The following is a 14,418-nucleotide window of genomic DNA, read 5'->3' on the forward strand; positions in this document are numbered from 1 at the left end:
TGAAAGTATGTTATGTGTATTTTCAGTCACACACACACACATTTCTACGTGTGCAGTTCAGTGGCATTAAGTTCACTCACGCTGTTGTGTAACCATCACCACCATCATCTCCAGAACGCTTTTATCTCCTCAAACAGAACCTCTGACCCCACTAAACACTAAGTCCCCCATTCTCCTTCCCAGCCCCTGGCACCGCCATCCTACTTCCTGTTTCTGAATTTGCTCCCGAGAGCTCGTATAAGTGGACTCGCATGGTTTTGGTGCTTTCTGACTGGCTGAGCCTCCTGAGCACGATGCCCTCACGTCCCTCCGTGCTGTGGCATGTGAAGGCGGGTTTGTTTGCACACGGACACTGGGCCCCAGGCTCAGCTCTGGCAGCTGATAAGCCCTGAGCCTCTCGCACCACTGCAGACTGGGAGTAATGAGCCCTCGCAGCAGACGGCACATGGTGGCGTTCGGTTTGGGGTCCTGTGACGGAGGACAGCAGGTCCTTGCTCATTCGTTCATTCAACAAATACTCGCAAGCACCCAGTGCATGCCAGGCCCTGTTCTAGGCACTGGGAATGGAGCCGTGAGTGAGGTGGACGCCAGCCCCCAGGGCCCTGTGCCCACATTGGGGGGCGGGGAGTGGGCAGCCTTGCTGGGCGGTGTCCCTGCTCAGACATTCTGCTCACCTCACCGGTCTCCCAGAAAAGTCATTTCTTTCCTTTCATGCCTTTGAAAATGACTTGATCGATGTTCCAAAGTGTCCAGGCTGTTTCAAGCTGCATTTGTAGCTACTCTGCTATTGATTTGCGGTGCTGTGTCTTCACTTTGTCCTGAGTCAGTCGTTGGGTGGAAAAGTACAGAAGGAGCTGCTGGAGGAGGGGATGAGGAGGATGGACAGGTCAGTAGGTGTCCAGGGCTGGATTCTCCCCAGGTGCTCAGGGCTGTAAGTTCCTGGGCCCATCCCTCCCTCCCCCACCCCAGCGCACACTCATACCCGAAGACCAGTTTGCCATCAAAGCAGATCTCAGGGTGGAAGGTGGAAGGATTAACACAAAGGTAGAGCCACAGGTAGAGAGGCCCTTGGGAAGAGCTGTCTGTTTGCTCCTTTATGTCTGTGCCTTCCTTGTCACCCCCCACCATCACCGCTGGGCAAAGGTGCAGACAGCGGGCGCCAACTTGTGAAAGGTGGTCCATCTGCTCGGAAACCCAGTTTGGGGCTAAGAGAGGGCAACGTCCTGGCCTTGGGGCGGGACCTCAGCCTTGGCCTGGCGGGGCATCCACCCTGGCAGGGACACCTGCACAGACCCAGTTCCTCACTGTACCCCATGGGGGCCTTCCCTCCAGATGAAAGCGGGACCCCATCAGCACAGAGGCCTGATGCTTCTGGGTACAAACCAGAATCTGACCACCTGGTCATGAAGATACGAGGCCCAGCGGTCACCGGGGCCGTGACTGCCCAGCCCAGGGGACGTGGCCTGTGCGTGGGCAGAGCTGAGTGTCTTCATCCTTTGCCCCGGTGCCTCCCGGGCTGTCGGGTACAGGGTAGGCCTCGGGTAAATGTGCTGTGGGGGCACAGCTGTGGCCCCTGCACCGTTTTACCAAATAATAATAGGGAGCATGATTCTCAGAGTTTTATTACGGGTATTCGTGGCATCCTCAGAACAGCCCTGGAGGGGTCCTGCGGGCGCTCAGCGGGTCCTCACAGGGCAGGACAGCCAGGCCACTCCCTGCAGCTGCAGTTTGGAACCAGGGCTCTGCTCTGATTGGGCCAGCCAGCTGTGGACCCGCCCCCTGGCCTATCAGGTGCCAGCAGGGAGCCCAAATGCTCCGGATTCCCCGGTTGGAGATGTCATTCAGTCCACAAAATGCAGCAAGGCTTACCCCACTTTAGTCACTGCTAAAGTACTAAGGGTCATCGGTGAATACAACGGGCAGAAATCCCTCTAGAGTGGGCAGACAACGTATACAGTAAAGAACTTATGTAAAATGTCACCAGAGGCTCGGTGCTGTGGAAAAAGAGCAAGTGGGCTAGGAAGTGTGGGGGTGAGCAGACGGCAAGGAGCCGGATCCGGACCTGGACATGAGTGACTAAGGCCGTGGGGCCGCAGTGTGCCTGGCAGGACAGCCAGCCAGTGTGGTGGGGTGGTGGGAGCCAGGGAGGAGGAGGGAGGGAGGGGATGGGCCAGGGCCACGGCCAGGGCCTGGCAGCCTAGGCACAGAGGCTGGCTTTTCCTTGAGTATGTGGGGAGCCAGTGAGGGCTCTGAGCAAGGGAGGGCTGTGGCTGGACGGGTCACTCAGCCAGGGGGCCTGCTGGCCAGCAGGAGCAGGTCAGGAAGGTGGTGAGAAGTGGCCTGTCCAGTATGGGCCCTCGCCACGTGTGGCTATTTACATTTCATTTAACTCAGTGAAATTTAAAACTCAGTTTTCCAATCGCACTAGCCACCTTTCAAATGCTCAGTAGCCACACAAGGCTAGTGACTCCATATTGGACACCACAGGTGTAGACTATTTCCATTGTCCCAGAAGCTTCTGTTAGACAGTGCTGGCCTAGGGGCTGCCATAGGCGTGGTCTTCCTTCCGTGGTCCCGGGAGGTGTGCGTGGGGGCTGGGCAGCAGGTGGGGCAGGATGGGGCTGGGAGGCAAGGAGGGCATTCGAGGGGCTGTGTCCCTGGAAGACAGAAATGTAAATTCTCTCGTAATTTGTTACATAGATTGCGTGTGGGAATAATCCTTTGGATGTATTGCATTCAGTAAAACATTAAACAACTTTAAAAAGGAAAGAAATCCTGACACATGCTATAGCGTGGATGAACCTGAGGACACTACAGAAAGTCAAATACGGCAGACACAGAATGACAAATACTGTGTGATCCCTCTTGTCCAAAGTCCCTAGAGGAGCCACAGTCACAGAGACGCAGGAGAATGGTGGTTGCCGGGGGCGGTGGGGGGAGGGGTCTGTCACGGGGATAGAATTCCAGTTTGGAATGTCATCGGAGTTCTGTGCTGCTGGCTGTGTGACAGTGTGAATGTACTTAATGTTCCTGAACTGTACGCTTCCAGTGGTTAAAAGGGTTAATTTTATGTTATGTGTTTTTTTCCACAGTTTAAAAAATAATTTCTGATAAAATTTGCCGAAGAAACGATATATATATGTATGTATTATTAAAATTAATTTCACCTGCTGCTTTTTATTTTTTTACTGTGGCTACTGCACAGTTTTAGATGCCATTGTGGCTCATGTGACTTTCTGTCAGGCAGGGCTGCTGCAGCGGACACAGGCCCCAGTGGTCTCTGGTCCAGAGGGAGAGACGGGTGAGTGTGAGCGGCGCAGAGAACCCTGCACGGGGCCTCACTAGGCAGGAGAAGGTGGGAGCAGGTGAGGCAGCCCCTGGCCCCTGCCACCTGTCCCCAGAATAGCATCTTCCAGGACAAGCTGGGGAAAGTTGGCTTGTTTCTCCCTCGCCTTCACAGACCCGGAGAACAGAGCTGTGGTTTGTCTCTATATAACCTTGGTGCTTCATTTGCCTGTAAAACAGGGCATCAGAAATCTGTTTCCTGAAGACAGGTGGACCAGCTGGCTCTGTGAAGGGCTGACTGTAGTGCTGGCCCCCTAAGCCATGTCCACATCCTAACCCCTCACACCTGGGATTGTGACCGTATTTGGAGATGGCCTTTGCCGATGCAATTATGTTCAGTCTGTCAGGATGAGTGGCTTGGGTGAGGGTAGGTGCAGAGACACATGAAGGGAAGGCCCTGGGAAGGGGGACACCATGATGGGAGTTAGACATCTTCAAGCTGGGGACCCGTGGAGCCCCAGAAGCTGGAGAGGGGCCTGGAACCGGTTCTCCCTCAGCCTCCGGAGGAAACGAGCCCTGCCCAAACCTTGTTGTCTGACTTCTGTGAGAGAATAAATTTCTGTTTTTTAAGACCCCCCCCAGTTTGTGGTGCGCTGTTCCAGTGGCCCACACGCTGAAGGGTTCCAGGCTTAGAGCTAATGAGGAGGAAACAGGAGGAACAAAGGGTATTTAAGAAAGAGAGTGGATTGATGTGTGGTCCTGGAAAAGGAGAAGATTTATGTCTGATGGATCAGCAGCTTCTAGAATGAATCAATAACTGAACATTTCCAGAGGCTCTGCTAAAAGCCTCTTCTTGAATCTAATCTCCAGAGCTGAGAACGTGGGTAAAAGCTTTAAGTATTATTTACTGCAGCAGCGAAGTGGGCACTCAAGTGGGGCCCAGTGGCTGGATCTGAGTTGAAGCCTTGCAGTTTTCCCTCTTGTAGCCTCAGTTTATCCATCTGTAAAGTGGGACAGTGGTCCCTGCCCCAGCTGGTGCTTATGGGAAATGGGTGTGAGGTGCTTTGTGCTAACACGTGGGACAAGGGTTGCCTGTGGTCACCGAGTTTCTGTGCAGACGGGATTACAGGTGCTGAAAGTAGGTAGAGGCTAAGGGCACAGCTTAGGTGGAGCTCCCCAGGCTAGCCGAGGTGGGCTCACCCGGGTATCCTGAAGGTTGGGGTTTTCCATTCTGGCTCTTTTTGACGACATTTCCATTTGTGCATTGCCTTAGTCAGGTCTGCCTCCTTCTCCATTCCAACCTTCGGAGCTGAGCAGAACCTGGCACATTTGAGAGCTCATCCCAGAGTACCGAACGTGTACAGGGCTGAGGGCCCTTCCTGCAGGCAGGCAGCCAGCTCTGCCTGGTCACGGGCCTGGCCTTTCCCCTGCACAGGTGACAGACACAGAGGCTGCCCCATCCGCTGGGGGTCTGCTGCCCCTGGGGGGACCCTATAAGCCCACCTTCGGAGGGACTCCTGCTAACAAGTCCTCCTTTTCCTGGGCATTTCTAGAGTCGTGTGGTCCCGGCTGGGCCAACACAGAGGCAATTTTGGCGGAAGGAGAGAGTGACCCTCTTGTCCCAAACATGAACGTGAATCCACCAGCTCATACGGAGATGAAGAAATCTGAGAGAGAAAACAAGCGTGAACAGTGTCCACAACTGCACTTGACGCAGACAGGTGTGTCTGGCAGCTGGGGACTGGGGGAGGAAAGAGGAAGCCAGTTCAGAGGTGGGATGTGGGGCCCCGGCTGGTTTGGGTGAGCCACCCCAGCTTTGGTGTGGAAGTCCCTCCCACCTCCACCCCCGGGGGTGATGCCCAAGGGAACAGGGCCAGGTGAGCTCAGAGGCACCCTGTAGAGAGGTCGGGGGCTGCCCCCACCTCCATTCCCATCCCCCATCATGCCGTGCATGTTCCCAGGGTGCCCCCCCACTGTCAGCTAAGCCAAGCTTCCAGAGGCCTTCTCCTGGCCAGGGCGGGATCTAAGTGGGCTTGTGACCTGGGAGGTAGAAGCCCAGTGAAGCCAGGGAGTTTACTGACGGTGGGAGGTGGGAGGTGAGAGGCTCTTTCTTCTAGACAATGAGGTACAAAGATGTGATATCTGGAACCAAGCAGGCATTTCTGCTCCTACCGGTGTTTCCCCAAAAATAAGATCGGGTCTTAATTTTTGCTCCAAAAGATGCATTAGGGCTTATGTTCAGGGGATGTCATCCTGAAAAATCATGCTAGGGCTTATTTTCCAGTTAGGTCTTATTTTCAGAGAAACACGGTACACAGGGAGCCAGGCTGAGGTCTGAGCACACCAGCCAGAGGCAGAGGTAAGAAGGCCCCAGGACATGGAGCCCCCACCATGGCAGGATCCAGGAGTTTTCGGGTACTGCAGGCAGAACTAGGAGGGGTAGGCGGATGAAGACCAGAATTCCTTCCGGACCTGTGAAATCCAGCAGCTGGGTGTCCACGGTTTCCTCCCTCATTCATTCACTCATTCATTCCGTTTAGCCTCTGTTGACTGAGAACCACCATATTCAAGAACCTGAGTTAGGTCTGGGGTCTGTGGGGCGGAGGAGGGGCAGAAGGTACCAGGGGGGCGGTCTGTGCCCCCAAAGACTTGTAGCACTTGTGACAGGAGTCTGGCCTGACTGGATGGGGCCGACAGCCTTGGAGAGAGCGGGAGGAGGCCGGAGGAGGTCACGCTCTGTGGAGGGAGCACCTGGGGGCATGAGGTCAGGCGTCAGACAGGCTCCTGTCCATAGAGGGGCTTGCAGCCGGGGGCCAGGAGCAACCTGTGCTGACATGGGACAGACCTGGCACCTGCGTGGCTATTTTTTTTTTTTTTTTTTAAGATTTTATTGGGGAAGGGGAACAGGACTTTATTGGGGAACAGTGTGTACTTCCAGGCCTTTTTTCCAAGTCAAGTTGTTGTCCTTTCAATCTTAGTTGTGGAGGGTGTCATTCAGCTTCAAGTTGTTGTCCTTTCAGTCTTAGTTGTAGAGGGTGCAGCTCAGCTCCAGGTCCAGTTGCCATTTTCTAGTTGCAGGGGCACAGCCCACCATCCCTTGTGGGAGTCGAACCGGCAACCTTGTGGTTGAGAGCCCGCGCTCCAACCAACTGAGCCATCCGGGAGCTCAGCGGCAGCTCAGCTCAAGGTGCCGTGTTCAATCTTAGTTGCAGGGGGCGCTGCCCACCATCCCTTGCGGGACTCGAGGAATTGAACTGGCAACCTTGTTGTTGAGAGCCCACTGGCCCATGTGGGAATCGAACCGGCAGCTTTCGGAGTTAGGAGCACAGAGCTCTAACCGCCTGAGCCACCGGGCCAGCCCATGCCTGGCTATTTTTGTGTAAAAACCGGAAGCTCTCCATCTGCTGTTATTAGGTACCCCATATCTTGTCCTTGAGCAAGTCCACCCCCTTCTGGGATTGGCTGGCTCAGGTGAGAAGTAGGGGTGGCCAATGTGCTGTGACCTCAGCGCCCAGCATGCTGCAGGGGTGTCAGTTACACAAGGGGAAGTGTTTGTCAGGACTCATCTATGGTAGCCTAACTGTGCATTTCACATTGTGTACATTTTCCCTAGAAACAAATACTCAACTCCATTAGTGATATGCATGCTAAAAGTGTTTAGGGGTGAAGTGTACTGATGTTTGCAAGTTACTCTGAAATGCATCCCAAAAAAAAGAAAAGAAAGGAAAAGAAAAGAGAAGAGAAGAGAAGAGAAGAGAAGAGAAGAGAAGAGAAGAGAAGAGAAAAGAAAAAGATGGATTCGTGGATAGAAAAAGGGATGGAGAAATGGAGAGACAAGTGATAAAGCAAATAGGGCAAAATGTTCATTGCAGAGTCTCCGGTGGGTACATGGGTGTTCACTGTACAACTTTTTTCTGTATGTTTGAATGTTTTCATAATAAAACATTGGGGGGAGGAAATCTCCAATGCAGAAGACCAGATTTCCCTGGCATGTCCCTGAGACCTGGCCCCCAGGTCCCATTGTTTATCTCCATCATAGTGTTCATCAAGCCACACTGACATGGTTTCAGTCATGGATGCTGTAACCCCGCCAGCGTCCCCCCCCCCCCAGCTCCTGGCACACCCTGTTTAGATAACTGCAGGAACAGGTCCGGTCTCTGTGCCACATATTGTGGGAAGTCCAGCACTTTTTCTAACACATGCCATGGTTCCTTGCAAGGACGTGAAGTAAGAAATATTCTCCCGGGCACTGGGTGTAGTACCATCCTGAGCAGCTGGCTCTGGTCCAGGGCCACATTTGGAGCTCAACAAACCGTGTTAAATGTACAAAACACACACACAGCCAGATGGATCTTTTTACAGCAGAGACTGAAGTCCCTCCCTGCCTGCCCTTGAGCACACTCCTCATCTGGAGACATCCTGGGTCCACAGATGGCTCTGTGACCTGGGCTGGACCCTTCAAGATGGCTTCCTTCAGGCCTGGTGCCCGCAGGGGACACTGGAAGTTGGGGCCTTCTTACATGGCAGCTCAGGGGTCCCAGAAGCACAAAAGGAAAGCTTCCAGGCCCTCTTACAGCTGAAGCCTGGAACTGGGCAGCCTGCCCCAGCTGTGTCTGGAGATCAGGCTGGCCCAGTGGGCCTGTGGGCGGGGCTACGCAGGAATGCATGGGACTCTGGCCAGTCCTGCTGGAGCCCAGCTTTGCCAAGCAGGACCCAGGCCTCAATTCCCTGCAACTAGAAATGTGTGAGAGAGACAGGGAGGGCTGGGCTTCTCCCTGGAGCTCCCCCACTTCCTCATCCCCCCTCTTCCACCTCAGAGGGGTGCTGTTTCCCCTTTGTCTGAGGGAGCAGTCAGTGGAGCTTAATGATGGCAGCTCACTATGTACATCTAATAAATGCCATTTTCAGAATTGAAGCAAGATAGCAAACGTCATGACTTGTGGTGCAGAGCGAGGCAGGAGGAGCCCAGATTGGCCCTAAAGCCCGGCTCCTCTCTGGGCCCAGAGCAGCGGCCACTCATTGGTGAGCCTTGGCAGGCCGGTCAGTGCCCAGGCTGGGGGAGGGGGAGGGTCTGGGAGGGGCAAGCGTTCTGCAGGGACCAGACCTAGCTTCTCTCCTCCCTTCCTCCCCCCCTTCCTTTTCCCCTCCCCCCCTTCTTCAGGAACTCATGACTGGGGCCACCCACTGGACTGCACCCCCCCCCCCATGCAAGGGAAATTCCAGCACCCTTGTCTCCCACACAGCTGCCCCTGATGCATCCACGGACATTGACAGTAGAACGGTGACTGCTTTAAACAAGCGACAGCATCCCTCCACTCGCCACTTGAGACAAATGAGACTGGTTTGTTCCGTCCTTGTCGGGGCACTGCACTTTTCCTCCTGCACTTCCTACCCAGGTCCCTCCCACCTGCCTGTGAGTGTCCCTCTTCCATGAGTCCCCTGATCCCTGAGGGACGACAGCTTCCCCCTCAGCACCTGACCCAGGCTCCATTTTGATACCTAAAGCTGAGTTGATCCCTCTCTGGGACTCAGGGAGCAGCCTGGCACTTGCAGGGCCTCAGGGCAGCATCGGTGAAATGGGGATAGTGGTGCCGCTGTTGGAGCTGCTGTGAGTATCAGAGGACTGAAAGTGACTGAGGACACACAGAGCGGCGTGGGCGTGGGCGTGGGCGGGCGGCTGGAGTGGGCGTTTGCTAGACTCAGTGTGAGACCCTGGGGATGGGGGCATGGCAGCGTGTCCAGGTCCCGGAGGGGCAAAAGAGGATGGATGAATTGGCCTTTCTTTCCCCCAATTCTCCAGACTCACCCCTGTCTGGGGAGTTGTGTCTGGAGTGCTGTCTGTCCCCTGGCTCTTCCTGGTAGTCTCCTTCTTATTGTTTAGGTCTCAGCTGACTTGCCTGCCTCAGAGTTCACCCCTGTCCACCTGGCCTCATCTGTCACTTCATCTTACCTTCATTCTCTGCATGGCACTGCAGGAGCAGGAATCTCACTAGCCCATTCACCAACGAATCTTGGCTCTTAGCGTGGGGACCACTGCAGCTCAACAAATAAATACTTGTTGAGAGGATAAGAGAGCCAGATAAAGCCTAAATAGAGTGGCAGCAATGGAGACAGACGGCGTGGGCTAAAGCATTATTAGCGAGGTAGACTCTTGGCCACCCATTGGTGCAAAAGTACAACTGTGGTTAAAAAGGTTAAAAAAAAAAAAATTGCAAAACCCGCAATTACTTTTGCACCAACTTAATAGCTTGGGGACAGTTGCTAAGCCCAGAGCCACAGAGGCAGAAAGGAGCCTCGTGCAGCCTGCTCCTCTTCCCCAGAGCACTTTGGTGACAGCTGGTGTGCCCAGCCCCCAGGTAGTTGGGAGCAGGTGACATCCAAACGGGTGTGGCGGAATCACTAAGGGAGTGTGGCGGTGCTGACTCTGATTCACTGCCTCTCCCTGGGCCCAGTAACGCTGTGTCACCGCAGAGCTCCCCTTTTTCGCAGACCTTTGCATTTTTAAATGAAAGCAAAGTAACTGGACCTCCCGGTGCAAATCCAGCAACGCTTACTTCCCGGTCACTGCGTAATGGCAGGGTTAAACCTGCTGCTGGTGCGGGGCGATAACATCTGAAGAGGAAGTCGGGGGTGGGGGGCTGGCCCAGGAGCCCCTCTGGTTAATAATGCCGTGGGGCCCCGCACGTAAGACCCCGGCAGGCACCCGGAGGAGGGGGCTCTCCCACGCGGGGCAGCCACAGCAAGCCGAGCCCGCCCCTGAAGCAGCGCGTCCCGCGGGCTGGCTGCTGAGTCAGGCCTGCGGAGCGGGCGGCAGCAGGACGAGGCCCGGGGCGCTCTCTGACCTGGAAGCACTGCCCTTCAGGCCGGGCAGGAGGTCGTGGCGCTGCGGCCGGGGGTGTGCACTGGCGACGGCTGCTGTCGGGAGGGACAGCAGTGGGTGGCATCTCTGCTGGGCCAGGCACCGGCGGTCAAGCGCCGTCCCTTCCCCTCCTACCCGCCCGAGGTGCAGTTCATGCCGTCGCGCTGAGGGGAGGGCCTGGGAAGTCCCCAGAGCTCTGATTCTGGGGCCCAGGCTCTTGGAGGAGGGAGGAGGGCCCCTGGGCTTGCCTAGCCCCTCAGGACCCTTCCTTAAGAGGAAGCCCTCCCGGCGCTCTGGAGAGACGCCAAGGGGCACAGGACGCGTGAAGGCGGGGCTCGGCACACAGTGCACGTTATTCCTGATCGGTGGGCGCGGGGGTGGCCGCGCACGGGCGGCAGCGCCGGCCTGTGCTGCCGCCGCAGTGCTGCCCCTTCAAGGGGAGGCCACCACCGCCCGGCGCCTCGCCCCCTCTGCTCGCCCCGCGGCGGCGGCGGGGCGAGTGACGTCACGGCGGCGCGCGGCATTGTGGGGCGGGGCGCGAGCTGGGGGAGGGCCGCCGAGACGCCATTTTCGGCGGCGGGGCCAGAGCCGGCGGGGCGTGGGGCGGCTGCTGCGCGAGGAAGCCGAGGGGACAGCGCGCGCGGGCGGCCGAGGATGCTGCGGGGCGGCAGCGCCGGCGCCCCTCGCTCGTGACCGCGGCGCCGCGCCTGAGGCGGCCGAGGCGGCGCACCCCGCGCTCTCCCGGTCCGCGCACGCGCCCGCGGCCTCCGGTGCTGACAGCGCGAGCGCGCGGCCCGCGGAAGCAGCACGGTGAGTGCGGCGGCCCCCGGGCCTCAGCGTGTCCCCTCGGCCCGCTTTCCGCCCGGCCCCCGCCCCGTGCATTCCTTTCCATTGCCGTCCCCAGCCGCGTTCCCGCCAGGCCGGGGTCCGCTTCGCCCCATCCCTCTGAGGTCCCGCATCCCCGCCCCGGCATCCCCGCCCCGGCCCCGCTGCGGGCGTGCTGGCCGCTCCGGGAACAGCTGCGGCTCCGGAGCCGCGCGGGGGGCTGTGGCCGCCCCCGGGGACGCGGCGCCGCGGAGGGGGGCGCCGGGAGGGGCGCCCGCCGGGCTTCGCTTTGTCCGAATCCTCCCTCTTCCTTCCGGCCGCCGCCCTCTCCCGCGGCGCCGCCCTGGGCTGACGCGCCTGTCAGGCTGGCGGGCGGCGCGCGACCGGCGGGTGGGACGCGTGCGGGGTCCCCGGAGGCGGCGGGACCGCTGCTCCTCCACGAGGCCCCTCGTTCACAGGCCGGACGCGGAGCGGTTCGTCCGCAGTGCGCGCCGGGCCCGCGTGGCGCCCGCTGAACCTGCCGTCGCCCGGCCCTGGAACGGTGGTCGGGGGTCAGGTTCCGTGCGCCTCTTTCCTTCAGAACGTTAAAGTAAAGCATTGGAAACGCAAAGTACCGCCGGGTGGGCTGCGTGGCTTTGTAACCCGAACTTTGTAGATCCGGGTAGTTTTGTTAGAAATTTTGTATTGTTGCTTGTTGCTGTTTTGTTACTGAAACAACACATTAAGACTATATATTAAGCGTTTCATAAGGGGTACTTGCAAAAGTGATTTTTAAAAAGTGTGTGAACAACAGAAAATTTGAGATAAACCATTTAAAATGTTATGTAAAAGGGCAGTTGGTTCTTTGACTCTGCGCTGATCCAAGGCTGTTCTGTTTAGCCATTGACCATAATCATTCACCTCAATGACGAAGCCATCGATCAGAGTCATTACCTCAAAATGCATTGTAATAGTTGAGTGAAACACCCGTCAGGAAAGTGCAGTGACATCCTCAAGTCTCGTCATCTGATTACAGGGTGGGTTTACCCATCTCAGGGACTGGCGCAAGGTGGGAGGGGGAAAACTGATTCATGGTTTGTGTCCTAAGTATCTGAGAATGCGATGGTACTAAACTTTACAGATTTCAGATTGTGGGGAGCTGGCACGTGTGGGAGGGCGGGTGCTCTGCCGGGTAGGAGTGCAGCCTCGTGTTGCCGTGGGCCTGGCGCCCTTTGCTGTGTGTCCCCAGGGCCGTGCAAGACCCAGGCTGGGGGCCTCACCTGGCCGGCAGTGCCTTCCCAAAGCACCGTGGACCCGGTCAAGGTAGAAGGATCAGCCTGGGAGTCAGGACAGGATTGTCTCCAGCAGAGGAGCAAGGAAATGCCCCTGGGGGTGGGGAGGGGCACATAGTATCGTCACTGTTTCACAGTAAATAAAACCTTGCCCACGGTTACTTAAAAATTATATTATACGTTCTTAAGCGTGTTTCATATGTTAATGGGTAAGTCAATATGTAGCTTTTCATGTGGGGCTATAAACTATCTCAAAACAGTTGTGTACAAAGAATACCAGAAATAGAAAAGTAAAAGGTTGAATAAAATGCAGGATTTGTATAATCGGAAAACACGCGGATTATGGTAAGAAAGCAGAACTGTATGTAATAAAGAATTGTTAACATCGTAAATGAAAGTACAGGAAAGTTTTAAATGTCAGATGGTTAGCATATTAAGATTGTGAAAACATGGTCTTAAACATGGTCTGTAGCGACCCAACCAAATGGCAGGTGATGTGCTAATTAGTAGCTGGTGATACGGAGATAAAAGACAGTTGCTGTCCTTTAGGAGCTCACAGCCGGGAGGGACACCGGAAATGGAGGAATGCCGCAGGCTAGGTTAACTGTTGCCGAGCGCCCTGAGGACAGATTCCGAATGTGAGATGGGAAGAAAAGTACAAATTGGCCAAATGACGGGGGGCGGGGGTGGGGGTGGGGTGGAAGTAGTGGCTCCGGAGGACGCAAGCCCTGAGGTGGTGCTGCGTGGGGGGACCTGCTGGGAGGGGGAACAATGGGAAGAGGAGGTCAGGAAAGGCTGGGAGAGTTTGCCTAGGGGGTCCCTCCATCCTGCTTGGAGGAAGGCGGATGGGGGATTCTAGTAAGGAGTGCGGTGGCATTTCGGAAAGAGCCCGGGTGGTGCGGCAGGTGCTTTGAACTGAGATGAGACCAGCTAGGAAAGCATTAACCCCAAGTGAGGACGGAGCACTTCTGAGTTAGGGTAGTGACAGTAGGAGCGGAACAGATGGATTAGTGCCCTTGATTTGGGACTGGGTAGATGGGAAGGGTGGGGCTGCAGGGGGGAAGAGTGATGGGTAGCGTTGGCAGCCAGAGCAAACTGCTGCACTCTAAGTGGGGTCATGCCACCCTGCTGAAGTTTTTGCCAGTGTCCTAGCAGCACCCCCGCCCGTCTCTCCCTCATCTCCCTGCTCATCGCGTCTGCTCCTCAGGTTATGGGTGTGTCCACGCTTCCCCACGTGGTCCTTAGCCCTTCTCATGACCTATTACATACATAATTTTCTTTTGTTGTTTTCTTATTTAGTTTATTGTCTGTTTCCTCCACTTAACCTCCATAATCTCCACGAGGGTGGGGTGTTTACCGATCGTATTCATTGTCAGTGCTTGGCATGAAAGCACTTAATAAATGTGTATTGAAGGAATGCATCTGGAGTGACTTCCTTGTCTCTAATATGGGTGACTCTCTGGCTGGTGACACCCACCAAGGTGGGGAGCGTGGGAGGAGGAGGAGGGCACTCGAGCTTGGTTTTGGGTTGGTTGAATCGATCCAAAACGTGCAGGTGGGCAGCTGGAGGGTCAGATCAGGCACTCAAGACCAAGACTTTGGCTTGCAGGCAAAGATTCGAGAGCCCTCATCGTACTGTCATTGGCTAGCCAGTCCCGTGGTCCGTCACCCTCTCCTCAAGGGCTTCTGACTGGTAGAGACAACGAATGAGCCCTGGGAAATGAGGGAAGAGGAGTCGGTCAGTATCAAAGTGGCTAAGAGGTTAAGGAAGAGTTGGACAGAATAATGTATTGGATTTGGCTTCCAGGAGGTTATTCACGCCCTACATTTTTTTTGAGACCATTACTTCTTAAGGCAGGAAGGGCTGATTCAGAGACGACCTGCGTTCTTTCTCCAGTGCATCCTGTGTCATTCTGTCCTGTCGCCTCCTGGTTCCTACACTGTTAGATCAAAAATTAGGTTTAGGATTTTATTTTTAACTAATTTTTGGAGGCAGATGAAAGCAGTTTGGATCTGTGCTTTTGAATATACCTGGTATGTTGTCTGTACTGAAATAAAGTATCAATAGGACAAGCATGTTAAGCTGAGTGATGTGCATATGTAAAGTAGAAGTTATTTCCTTGGTTCTGAGTCAGAATTGTGGAGTAAGCAAAGCTGGTTGCTGCACGCATCCCACAA

General features: G+C 55.7%; 1 protein-coding gene across 38 annotated transcripts in view; it reads left to right on the plus strand.

Annotated features, from left to right (window-relative positions):
• Window positions 1-10,069: 10,069 nt before the first annotated feature.
• Window positions 10,070-14,418, plus strand: part of KLC1 (kinesin light chain 1) — a 56,250-nt gene continuing 51,901 nt past the window's right edge. For 6 of the 38 annotated variants that reach the window (XM_074326838.2, XM_088797544.1, XM_074326823.2 and 3 more), the window contains exon 1: window positions 10,723-10,954. The gene's annotated coding sequence lies outside the window, so the exon portion shown is untranslated. Of the gene's footprint in view, window positions 10,289-10,669; window positions 10,955-14,418 lie in introns of those variants that run through there. The other 32 variants (XM_088797548.1, XM_088797550.1, XM_088797549.1 and 29 more) reach the window with 14 other exon arrangements.

Source organism: Rhinolophus sinicus, chromosome 3 (genome assembly GCF_057876585.1).
Source record: "Rhinolophus sinicus isolate RSI-liver-muscle chromosome 3, RSI-T2T, whole genome shotgun sequence".
Lineage (NCBI taxonomy): Eukaryota > Metazoa > Chordata > Mammalia > Chiroptera > Rhinolophidae > Rhinolophus > Rhinolophus sinicus.